The following is a 12,635-nucleotide window of genomic DNA, read 5'->3' as shown; positions in this document are numbered from 1 at the left end:
CTGGGAGCAGAGACTGTTAAACATTCAACAATTCGCATCAACAGAAGGTTTAAAAGTTTTCACCTCTTATTTGCTGTAACAAGATTAGGCCAACACTCCCCTCCTTTTCCCCTAAGCCCTATCAAACTAGGAAAGATAAATACAAAACCACTACACTAGCTCACCGCCCTGCTGAAACTCTCAATTGCTGTAAGTTTTAAGGAAAGACACCCACAACATTTCCCCTTCCTGGGGGCTACTGCACAGCAAATTTCAGCCTGTAACTTCCAGGTAGATTGGCTGCCTATCTTTCAAGCACATACATGCAAACCACACTTACATAAACTTTCCGCTCTATTATGGCTCCCCCCACCCCAAGATATCAGTTCTAGCCAGGAACTTGATTAGCAACAGACTGTGAAATACTTCAGAGGTAGCACTTACAAAAGGACAGTGAAATTTTATGGCCTGAAGGCTCCAAAGCAGTGTGGTGGCACTGGGCCTTGTGTGTATGGCTGCAGTCATACTGTGGATCAAACAGAGGTGCAATTTCTATTTCTGCTCCGCCTCCCTTTCAAAACATTCCTGGCTCATCTCTGGCTTCAAGTTGGCATTAATCCATGTCTGAATGAGGGTGTACGAACAGGGACCGGGCTTGAGTCTTTCAGCAACTGCTTCCTGGAAGAGGCTGCTCTTGTCCTGCAAGCACAGTGTGTATTGCTGTTCCCAAAGTAGCCTCACAGATTCAGTGTATTCAAAGAGGCTTGCTGAACCTGCTTTTCACAAGCAATCTTGATTCACCCTGTTTCAGAGACCTCTCTCTTTTTAGTGTTTTAATGCCAATTTATCAGTCACAAATCTTATACTTCCCTTTTTCTGGTTAACAGTAAAATTACTCAATACTGTAGTGATACAGACTAATTTTGTATGGCTTCTGTCTTCCTCTTCATAATTACATGTCAAAATCTGTTACACAGTGACTTTAGAATAAGTTATTCTACGCTGGTTTTGTACTTTAAGTAAATATAAAGAAATGCTGGTCAGATATCTCAGGACATTTGTAGCTTTACAGAAATGAGCCCATTTAACAGCCACAGTATTTCACAGACTTAGACAGATACAGCCTCTACCAGATAATACTGGTTTCGTGTAAACAAGTAGCTTTTCTTCCACCCCTGAAAACTCTAATGCAGTTCTGTAGTGTCACATAGACATCATAATTATAACCATTAAAAAAATAAAGTAACGGACATACAGGACTTAAACTTTTTCTCCTTGCATTAGTACAAATAGAAGGAGGTTGTAATCCATGCACACAGCAAGTAATTCAGCTGTAATTCATACTAAAGCACAGCAGAGGTAAAGCGGTAATGCTGACATTAAACCTGATACTATAAAGCTTGCAGGTAATCCCTCTCTTTCCAAGAACTGCACACTGAGAGAAATCAGATACATTTAAAGCATAATTCAGTATCATGAAAGTACTCACTTCCTTTAAATTTAAACTTGCACATCTAGAACCGTATCAAAGCTTCCAAAAGCAAACACTCAGCAACTGACTTGTTCTTTATTTAAAAAGCTCTATGGAATATGTATAAAAGAGTCCTTAAAAAAGTTGGCAGCTGCTAATTCAAGAGTCAGCAGTTTCCCATTACAGTGGCATGTTCTATTTAAATTGCTTTGGTACCAATGTCATGTTATTAATTGAATTTAAAAAGAAACACCTCTATGAATTACATATTTCTAAGACATCACCTATTACCAATGTAATCACGCACAGTTTGCACAGCCACATCGTCACATGTGAAAGACATGTGGCAGAGTAAAACACAGAACATACAAATACACACTATGCATAAGGGAGAAATCACAGTATCTTTACATGTCTAGCTAAGTTTCTAGTTACCTGCCCGTTTTTCTTTGACCTTTCTGAAGCAGCTGCAAGTGGAGCTTAGTGTCTGCTCACAAGTTAAAAATCTCTGCAGCAATTTGTGCAGATAAAAATAAAAATCACAGACTGTATTAGACTCCAAGACTGTAAGCAACATGAGCAATCGTATTTGCACAACAGCATGCCGATATAGTTGGGAAAAAGCATATTCATACTGCAGATAAGGAAGGGTCAAAGTTCTGGTTGTGCTTGAAGTTTCAGTATTGGCACTTCCTGTTCCAAGTCCAAAATACACTTAATTAAATCTATTTTGTCCTTCCATGCTAAAGTAATGAACTACTATTCACCCCCCACCCCCCCCAAATCTGCTTCTGATTTGCTCACTTACACTTATAAACCATTAGGCCAGTTTTAAAAGATCTCCAGTCCATAGGAGGCATTGCCACGTTCAGCCACACAGTCCAGAGCTGCACTCAGCCTCCCCGCAGAAGGCTCAGCCCAGGAGGAACCTCCTGGCGTGGGGCAGCAGTTGCAAAGGTACCCTTGTACCCTTTAATGTCTCAGTGAGTTTGTAAACTGTAAGTTGCTGACACCCCTTGGATAAGTGTCATTTTTCCATCAGCAGTCAGCTAGCTGAGGGATGCTTTAACACACAGAGCTGACATTACACAGGTATCTAAAACCACGGATGGTTCTCTCCAGCAACAGCTGTGTGCTATAACGTCGTGTGGCTCCTACACCAGGCTTATCACGCTGCTTGTCCTCAGAGGCATCAAACCAACCTGGGGTCTTCAGTGACCCAGACTCACATTCAGACCCCAGTGCAAAACCCAATCAGCAGCAGCTGTCCCTGTGTGTTGACAAGTTCACCCATGGGCACTCCAGAGCCCACGCCTGGCAGAGGCTGCTGGCTGGCTAGCAGGGTCAGTGGCACCGAGGCTGCTGGGAGAGGAAGACTGGTATGGGAGCTGCTGTCCAGGCACACCGGCAGTAGCGAGCAGCACTCTGTAAACAGCAGAAACATTTACTGACGCATGCTCCCAGGGGCACTCATCTGTCTTTTTTCTATCCTCCCTATTCAATGCAATGAGCAGGAAAAGCCCAAACAGCAAAAAGCTCACAGCTGGCAGTGTAAATGCAGAAATTTCGATTGCGAAAACCCCGTTTCATTAATCACTTGATTCTTCTCCTGAGAAGTTGTCAGATTTCTAATGTAGTTTAGGAAGGCCTACAGAAAGCAAGTCCTTCGAGCAGACAAGGAGCCAGCAGTACCACAGCTTCACCCACCTCCAGTAATTTTACATGCCCTGTCCTTCTCTTTCAGACTCTAGCACTTACTGAGCTACACAGAATACACAGTAACCAGTAATCAAAAATTAAGCTTCTGGGGACTAATTGTCTGATTTTTATACATCACTGTCCAAGTGGACCTAGAATTAAGATCCTATTACAGTCAGCTGCTGGAGAAACACGTTAAGCTCTTTATCACCTATTTTTCGTCTTACAAGTACTCCGTACTCAAGTACAGATATCAGAGCTATGGTGTCACTACCCAAAATAAAAAGGTACATCAACAAGTGGAGCTTTTGCTGTGGCACAGCGCTGTGTGTTAAAGCATCCCTCAGCCAAACCCTCAGCTAGCTGACTGCTGCTAGAAACAGCACCTTCCTCGTTAACCAGAAATACTTCCTTCGGCATCACTCTCAATATTTGGAATGGGAGTATTTTTAATGCTTACCTAATGCCATTACATGCAATTTGTTTCAACGATATTTAAGGTAGCAGCCCCATAGCTCTCCCCACATACATGCAACTCCTCTTGCAGGCTAGCTGTGGCTTGTCCACTAAAACCAGCCAAACCACCAAGTTGCAGCAGACCAGCATGGGACCCTAGTTTAAATGCAAATTTATTCTCACAGCTGTGTCCAATATGAAACACAGACAAATGCAAGCTCACATTGTAAGATACTTACAAATGTTTCAGGATTAAATGCTACATAGTTGCACACATGCATGGAGGGATGTTCCCCAGGAAATGAAGATGGAAGATGTTCTCTGGAGTGCTGCGTTCCCCAGCTGTGCACCCTCGCTGGCTCTGCAGGGATCCCCGTGGGGCAGGACTGGGAATGGCCCCAATTTATTCAAGCCTGTTTCTTAATCACAGAATCCTGTGCCTGAGGCCTTGGAAGAAGACAGAAGGTGGCTGGGAGTGCAGAAACAGAGAACCAGCAATCTTGGAGATTAGTTATGGTAAAGAAGCTCTTCAGCCAGCACTCTGCGTTCCTTCCAGACCAGCTTCAACAGGACGGAAGAACTGGATTCAAGACACCCTGACCCCAAATGGAGCCCAGAAACTTAGCCAACAGATCTTTGAAGGTGCCTAACTCTGTTGGTTTGTAGGGTTTCTCTAGTTTAATTTGAACATGGAGCTAGAAGTAAAAATAGACTGTATGTCTGGGACATGCACCTACCCAAGCAAAATAATCCTGAATGCTTCTGGGATTTGTGTGTAGGAAGGCAGTCCCTGCAGGTATACATGCCTCACAGAAGAGACAATTGCTGAAAACAAGGAATAATGAAACAAAATAAAATATGGAAGCAGAAATATGTAGAAGAGAAACAAGTAACTGGTATAGAAATAATAGGTAGGTTGTATCAAAATGTAAATAAATAATTAGAATGAAGTTTTAAAATTACTGGAAAAAATAATTCAGCAAAAATATAGGCTTATAAAAAGCTTCAGCGAAGCTGAGGAACAGAAGGCTGAAAGAAACTATAGTTTGTGTGGCATAGCCCCATCATTTTATGGTTAGGATGTTACCCACTGCTAATACCTATTCGTACATCTCAGGTTTGTGCCTGTGAAGCAGCTGTCAAAGCATGCTGTAACACATAATCTGGGAATCCACAGGACTGCAAGGATGCTGCAAAGTGAGTGGTGATTGCTACCTCACGTGAGCGTGTGATAAAAGCCATATCACAGGTTTTGAATGGCCAGTAAGTCATTGCGTGGTTCTAAATGTTTAAGTTATAACACAGGTTTGGCTAAGGAAGGGTTAACTACCACACAGACATGCACCAGAATAAGGGGGTAAAAGGAAAGAATGCATGGTAACCCTGCAAAAGTCTAGCAGAATTAAATTCAAAATTATGCTTTTGATATCTGAAAATAAAACCCATCTTCTGAAAAGCAAGGCTAACGTTAGCTTTTGTTTAAGACACAGTCAGGATGTTGACAGCTTTCTATATCTTAGTATTAGGCATCTTAAGTGATCCATCTATAGATTGCCTGAACCAAATGTTTCAGGAAGTGATAACCAATGCTTTCATTTTCAGTCTAAAAAGGAGAATTTATCAACAAGATCAAGACACTTGTTTAAATATAAAAGGGCTCCTACAGTTGAGATTAAGACGAGAAACATTTACCTCATAAAATAACTTCTTTTAAATAGTCTTCCTTGTACAACATGGCACTAACAGGGCCAGTTTGTGCTGATGACAGACAAGTTCTGCACTCAGAGGATATATTGCACAGTAAATAATTATTTTCTAACTCTAGAATCTTAATACAGAAGTTTCAGCTACAGAACCCACAACATGTAAAAGGCTGAGAACAAAACAAGCCAACAGTTCCAACTACAAATCATCATCGGGAATACATGGGAGGGGGAAGGAATTCATTTGTTTTTTAAAGTATCACTCTCTGCTCATCTCCTTTAATTAAGGGACTAAAGAATTAAAGACCAATTATGAGTGATTCCTCTGTAACCTGCTTCTTTTCAGCCTACAAATGTGCATCTGGTAATAGCAGTACTACACAAAAAACATTAAGGAGTCTCCTATTTACCAGTGTCTGGATATAGACATTAACTTGCCTGATGTCAGCACAAAGTTAGAATATCATGAATGTTCTTAGTACTATCTGAAAACAAAACATCTCATCTCTGTAGTTAGTTTTGGACTGATGGAGCTGGGCTTGTCCCTATTGAAAAAAACCCCAAAAGTGATATGGCCAGCTGCACTTTATAGTAACTTTTTTGTGCTGTGTGTCAGAAGAATATTCCCATAGAATTTTCAATAGGAGGCCCCAGATTTAAATATTAAGTGCTTTCCTGATGGACACTGGCACTACCAGACAGCTTGCACATTCAAGCTACTTGAGCCTGGGAACATTTCTGAGTACCCAGTACACGGAGACCGCCTAGTCTGGAATGTGTTCTGGGACTGAAACTTCAAATTGCAGAATCTGCTGGGAGTATCCATGCTTCTTGCTACAGCTAAGCGAGCCTAAAATAGTGCCAAAATTAATTTTGTTTCCTCATACTGCTAGGTAGGTCAACATACAGGGTTGGTTTTTTTTTTTTCCCACCTAGAAACAAGGCTACAGCTTCAGCAGTTCAGCACCAGCAACAACAGAACAGTCTTCAGGCAAAAAACTTAACCTGTCAGAGAAACCAAACTTCAGCATATATATTTGAGTGACAGCTGTATATGAAGTGTTTCAAATTTTTCTGTAATTGTATATTAATCTCACTCTGAGCTCCAAATTGGATTTCTTGTGTTTCAGTGCCATGGATATTTCAGCACCAAAAGACAGAAAAGGGGTGTTAAAGAAGTGCAAGTCAGAGCACTTGGGAAAGCCAACACTACTGATTTTGCCGACAGAGATGATTTCAGAAATATCTCTCAAACTCTAGGTGACTGTTTCTACAGATGGCTGGTAAAAACTATCAACAGGTATCTTATCTAAACCATATTTAGCAGAAAAGAGGAGTGATGACCCAGATTTCTATGAACTCCAAATATCCTAACTCAACTCCAACAGAGCAAGCATCTGATCTGATCTGCTTCAGAAACACACTCTAAGAAGCTGGGTTTGTGGCCTATAAAAAACTTCCACTACTCTTAAAGCATCATAGAACTTTATAAACAAATCAAACAATTGTTGTTCTACTAACAAGTGGTGCTTGACAGGCACTCAGTTATGCTTACGATGCCCTACAGATCAGACTGATGCCTCAGTGCTCTCAGACTCTCACAGCAGCTCCTCCAGAAAAAGGCCATGGCATTCTGGCTTCTTGCTCAACATCTTGGAAATGGAAAGTAATGAACACAGGTTTAACTGAGGAGTGCTTTAGTGCTGCACAGTTCTCTTCTAAATCTGTAAATCAGACTTATTTCTGGGAAAGCCTAGAAGGCCTGGAATACATCCCTACCCCAAGATACTCCTGCTTGCCCAATGCATGCATCTGAGATTTGTCCTTGTTTCAAGCATGGGGACAACTACTCCAATCCCTTTCACTTAATTGCAGTCAGTCCTTGCATGAGGTTTGCCCATCCTTTCCATATGGAGATGTATGATAAACACAGTTCTCTCTCATTCTTCATGAGGCCAAGGTAGTGTTGGCCATTTAGATGTCAGCATGCATACAAGTAACATTTTAAAACCAGTTTCAAATACTGCAACAGCATAAGAAAAGACAACCTGCCATCTGCTTTCTTAGGGGGAAAAAAAAAAAAAAAGACACCTTTTGAGACAGTGCTTATTTAATGTCTAGCACAGGATTTTTCTTGGTCATGATCCTTAGGGGTTCCTTAGAGGAGAGTTTCTCTTATTAAAATATTGAAGCAATAAACAATGAAATTTTGTTTCCATTTTGAGTTGAACAGTTTTCTTGTGTAAAACTTCTGAACTCTCTAGGTCAGTTGAAGTAGCAAGCAATGACCACATTGTCTTTTCAAAATGTAGCTAGAATTAATATTGTACAATCACATCAACCCCAGTCGTTTCTCTCAATTGCTTATAAATGATGATGTCAAATGCTTGGGCACCTCACCAGTGCCATGGAGTTCAGCAGTACTGCTACAGGTGCAGTATCCTGCTTACCTGCTTCTAGGATAATGGATTAAACTAACCAACAAGGAATAACCATTCCTCCTCCAACATTTAAACCTGCAATTGTTCAAGCAAGCTCATGGAGAGCTTCAGTACTTCTCTCACACAACTTTTTCCACTGCTTCAAGGCTCTGAAGCTTTTGAATATCTTTAAAGAATATTTACATGTTAGATGATACATAAGGAGCTAATGAATACAAAGTAAAATATCCAAAACAGTGTTTCTGTTTCAATGCTGTTTATTGTAGCGGTTTCCTAAGTTTATTACTTTTGTCCTCATACTCATATAGCTTCCTTAAGGTATTATATGGAAAAGGCATCAAATGTGTCCTTTAACGACTTAGAGCAAACATGAGAAAATTTGTTGTTTGATGCGTGCAATGCCACATATATCTTCACAAGCACAATATTACCTTTCTTAGCTGTGCAATTCCACAATCCCTTGTTCTAGTTACTATCTCTTACTGACTTAATTCAACTAATAATAAAGGGTTTATTTCAATTAGCCTCTTAGTCTGTCATTAGAATCAGTGATTTAGACAAATTAAATTCACACGATTTCCACATCCTCTGGGTATGCACGTTTTGACAGTACTGCGAGAATGTGAGTTACACAGAAGTTGATTGAAACCATCAAACCAGTATTTAATTGCTTGTTGACATGTACATCAACATTGGCTTACAAAGAAGAGTCCAGAGTGGATTTATCTGAACATACAAAAGTACACTCAGGAAACACACTTTTAAGTCACCTGCATGCATGGGAGGAATACAGGTTTTATTATTTTATTATTATTATTTTTAATTCCTGAATCGCACTTCATAGCTTTCTTCCATTATTTGTCTTGCAATGTAACATCTGTGCAATCTCATTAAATACATTTGCTCAGATCATGTTCAATAAAAGCAATCCATAAGTAAAATTCACACAGTGTTTTCAGAAACTTGTATTCAACCTATCTCTTCCGTCCTGAATTCAGTGCTGCAGAAGGCAACATTCTGGATATGCATTCCAGCAGCCCTCACCATTTTGTCCCCAATTTAATTCTCATTTTCTATAATTTACAACTTTAATCCTATTCAGCCAGAATATGTGGAGCTTTAGAGTTGTTCTGCTACACTTTCTCTGTCGTTTGATAATATTAACAGGCTTACTCCACATATTAAAATTCAGTCTGTACCACATCCCCTTCAGGGCTGTGAACTTCTGTTAGGGATAAGCATCCCTTTTTGGGGGATGCCACCACCAATTCTTAAATACATCAACAGTCTGTAGATACCACCTACCAAAAAATACTCAAATCTGATCAGGCATAGCCCAGAAAAATACCACTTTAAGATTAATTGAAACAGTACATATTTCATCTTCAAGGTCAGGTGTCCTTTTCAAAAGATATGTTTTTAAGATTGCAGTTTAGATAAGACAGGCAGTGCTGATTTAATAATTAATTGCTGCTGCTGTTCCCTCTGTAAGTTCCCTCTGAACCACACATTCTCCCTGCTTTTATCTTGCACCACCTCTGGCAGTCACTTGCTGCCCTGACAGGTGATCTTAGCTTGCTAAACCATCTGAAAACTAACCAAAGAAAGGGGAAAAAAAGTGAAACCACAATTAAATCAAAGTGAATAGCTTTCTCCTATTAACTAACAGGAACTTGAATAGTGTCACTACAGGGTGAAATAAGCAGTTGCAGTAAAGGTAAGGAAGAGGATCCTAGGCCTGGGCAGGAAGGGCAAGATGGGAGGAGCTGGCTCTGCCTCCCTTTAGCTGTGTGCAGATGCCCACTAGATGCTCAATGAGCAACAACCTGACACAGTGATAGCCAAAACAGCTGTAAAAAGAGCACCAATATCACCAACAAAGAAAATATCCCAGAGAGACAATAACATTTTAAAGCTGCTGAAGATTTTGCTGCTGTTGAAACAGGTTCTTGCTTACTTTACAAGGACTGCAGTTGTCACACGACCTGGGGCTGCTCTCATAGCTGAGCCTCCAAACTGTGTTGTCTTCCTCCAATCTATCAACACCTAGCATGGAGGCTCAAGGGTTTATTCCCACAAAACATCACTGACCATTGTACCATTTATAACAGTGTTATTTTGGGGAAACAATGGCAAGTGTTGACAGTCTGGCATCAATCACCTGATACTTGTACCACACTGGCTGGTCTTAGCTAACCTAGCTGCCTGCAGCTACAACCCTCACAGGGTACAGGAGACACGACAAATGTGGCGAGAATGAGCACCTCTCTCTTCATACAGCAGTATTCTGAGAAACATGATCAGGAGTCTATGAGGAGCTGGATATAAAAGGAGAAAAACTTCATCCATTGTTGCTGGATATCACCAAGAAACAGCATGCTTCATTTTCAAGTACAAAACACTGAATAACTTAGAGCTGCTGTGCCTACTGGACACTACAGACAGACTTCATCAGTGACTTCTACATACCTAAGAATAGGCAATTGGAGACTAATACAGAAGCACAGGGAATTTGTTATAATGCTTCCATATTTAGTGTACATTGCCAGACCTGGGACTCAATGCTGCCAATACCTTACTTATAATACTAACACATTTCATCACAAAACCTATTAATCCAGCCACTGAAAATTCTCTAGAACCTAAACTTTAAAATAGAAATATTTTGTACTTTGTCCCGAAATTTTTAAGTAAAAGATGAATTAGAAATACAGCAGTTTATTTTCTCTCTTAATTAAAACCCGTTTTTCTAGTTGAATAGAGAATTTAAACCCTAAAATCTCACCACATTAAAACAAACTGGTTTTGCTATATTAAACCAGTAAATCAGCACGGAATAAATGCAACATAGGTTATCCATTAAGAGAAAAACCAATATGAAGGAGAGTGATGGATTGCAATCAAGGTTAAAAAAGCAAACTGCTACAATATGAGAACTTTTCTGTAAATGGCTAATTAATAAAAACACAACCAAACATGACTAGGATTAACATTTTACTCTAGATTATTATCTACTAAGATGAAACATATTTTAATGCAAGAGTGTGGGTTACATTTTAAAATAGTTTAGTAATTTTTGCCATCGGTACAACCTAATGTTTTTAGGAATGCAAGTTATTTTTATTAGCAGCCAGCTGCAGACATGTCTGGAACTACATTAAGTTCTGGAAAAACTGGGAAAATCACCATTCATACGCTGTGTTTGGATGGCAAAAGTCAAATAATTTTGAAACTAGATTAAAGGAAGGAAGTAGTGACTTATTTGCAATGTAACTTTCTATTCCACATAAACCTGCTTGTGCCTACTGACCAAGATTTGGTCCATGCTTACGAGCAGGTGCTAGTGCAATGATGTATTATGAAATAATCTTTAAGCAATGAACTACAAGCAACTGCTTTAAGGAATGTTCTTCCTGCACTCAGCACTAGGAAAGGCAGTGCTGATTAATGGGGAGAGGTACTGGTTGGCCAGTGGAGTCCCACAGCATGGACGAAGCAGTGAACATGAGGGAACTCTCCTGGGGAAGGTGAAGCAGATGCTCTTACACTGTGGTGAAAATGTAAGGCAATAAAGTAAGTAACTTGCTCAGCCTTTCTTTTTGTAGTATTTCTTATACAATTAAAATAAGCTGCTAAATGTCAGTGTAATTAAAGGAAAATTCCCTTTGCTTTCACTTTTGTAAACCTAATAGTGAACAACTACCTCACCTATAAATCTCTATATTGTCTTCACCTGAAGGTAAGCCTATGTCTCCACGTCCGTATCACATAATACATGCAAAGCCCACATGATAACATCTTACTTTTTGTAATAATACTGATTCTCAAAGTTTCGTCATTCTTCCCATTTACAGAGAAACCAGCAGACAAAAGGTATTTTAAGCCACAGCACAGCTTCCCATACAATACACCACATAGCTGTCATTTTTCAATTTAAACAAGTTATTAATCACTACAGCTTTACCCAGCAACATGTCATGCATATCTGTAGATGATCTAATTAGACTTCTTGGTTTTAGTCTAAAAAAAAGGGAGAGTTTAGTTTTTGCAAACAGCTGTACTTTATTTTTTAAACAACATGACCAGACAAGGTTTCAGAATTTCTAGAAGTATCTTTAGGTGATCTGAATCACTTAACTCAGCTTAATACAATCATGATTCAACTTAATACATCTAATCCCAGTCTCTAAAAGTGTAAAAAGTAGCATCAGGTAACATTACATTGACCACACCTTATCCTCTGATATCCCTGTTCAAGGAATGGCACCAGCTTGATACTGTGGCCACTCAACTTTATCAAATCTTACAAAACTTACATAGATGTTCTTGACAGAAACTTTGCAGACACAGAGCCCCCAAACCATTTCTCCCAAAGATGAACAGTAGACATCATGCTAACCAAGGGGATCCCAAAGAATTCAGCTATACCTGCATAACACAACACACGCTGTATCCATGGCTTTCCTTCAGCTTGGAGGGTTGAATTATTAGAAACAAACCAACCTCCCCCAAACTAACCATTCAATGGACCATTTTAAGAAACAACTGGGACTGATCTGCATGGTTCACCTGAAGCTGAGCTTTAAAGCAAAGCATATCAGAAATAAGAGAATGACAAAACTTAACCAGTAAAATGAGCTTAGGTCAGTACTGATACTGTCTCATCCAGTGTAAGCATCTTGTGTGAAGTGCACTAAGAAAAAAACCCCTAGCTTAAAGTGGGGAAATCAAAAAAACCCAGAGCCAGGCAGGGTGAAACAGAGCCTTTAAAAGCCCACCACAATTTGCAACACAAACACTGAAGAGTGAGCAGCTTCCTCTTTGAATGAACCAAGGGTCTGACCCCTTCCTGTGTCACAACTGCCCATGCTTACTTAATATGTTTTC

The 12,635-nt window shown here is 39.8% G+C and overlaps 1 protein-coding gene across 3 annotated transcripts in view; it reads right to left on the bottom strand.

Annotated features, from left to right (window-relative positions):
• The window catches only part of ATXN7L1 (ataxin 7 like 1), a 114,350-nt gene that overhangs the window by 45,277 nt on the left and 56,438 nt on the right, over positions 1–12,635 (bottom strand). The gene's annotated exons all lie outside the window — the stretch shown is intronic.

The sequence above is a fragment of the Neopsephotus bourkii genome, unplaced genomic scaffold, assembly GCF_033783945.1.
Source record: "Neopsephotus bourkii isolate Nb327-2 ecotype Australia unplaced genomic scaffold, CSIRO-AGI_Nbou_v1 NB_1328, whole genome shotgun sequence".
Taxonomy (NCBI): Eukaryota; Metazoa; Chordata; class Aves; order Psittaciformes; family Psittacidae; genus Neopsephotus; species Neopsephotus bourkii.
This window is presented reverse-complemented; position numbering and strand designations above follow the sequence as displayed.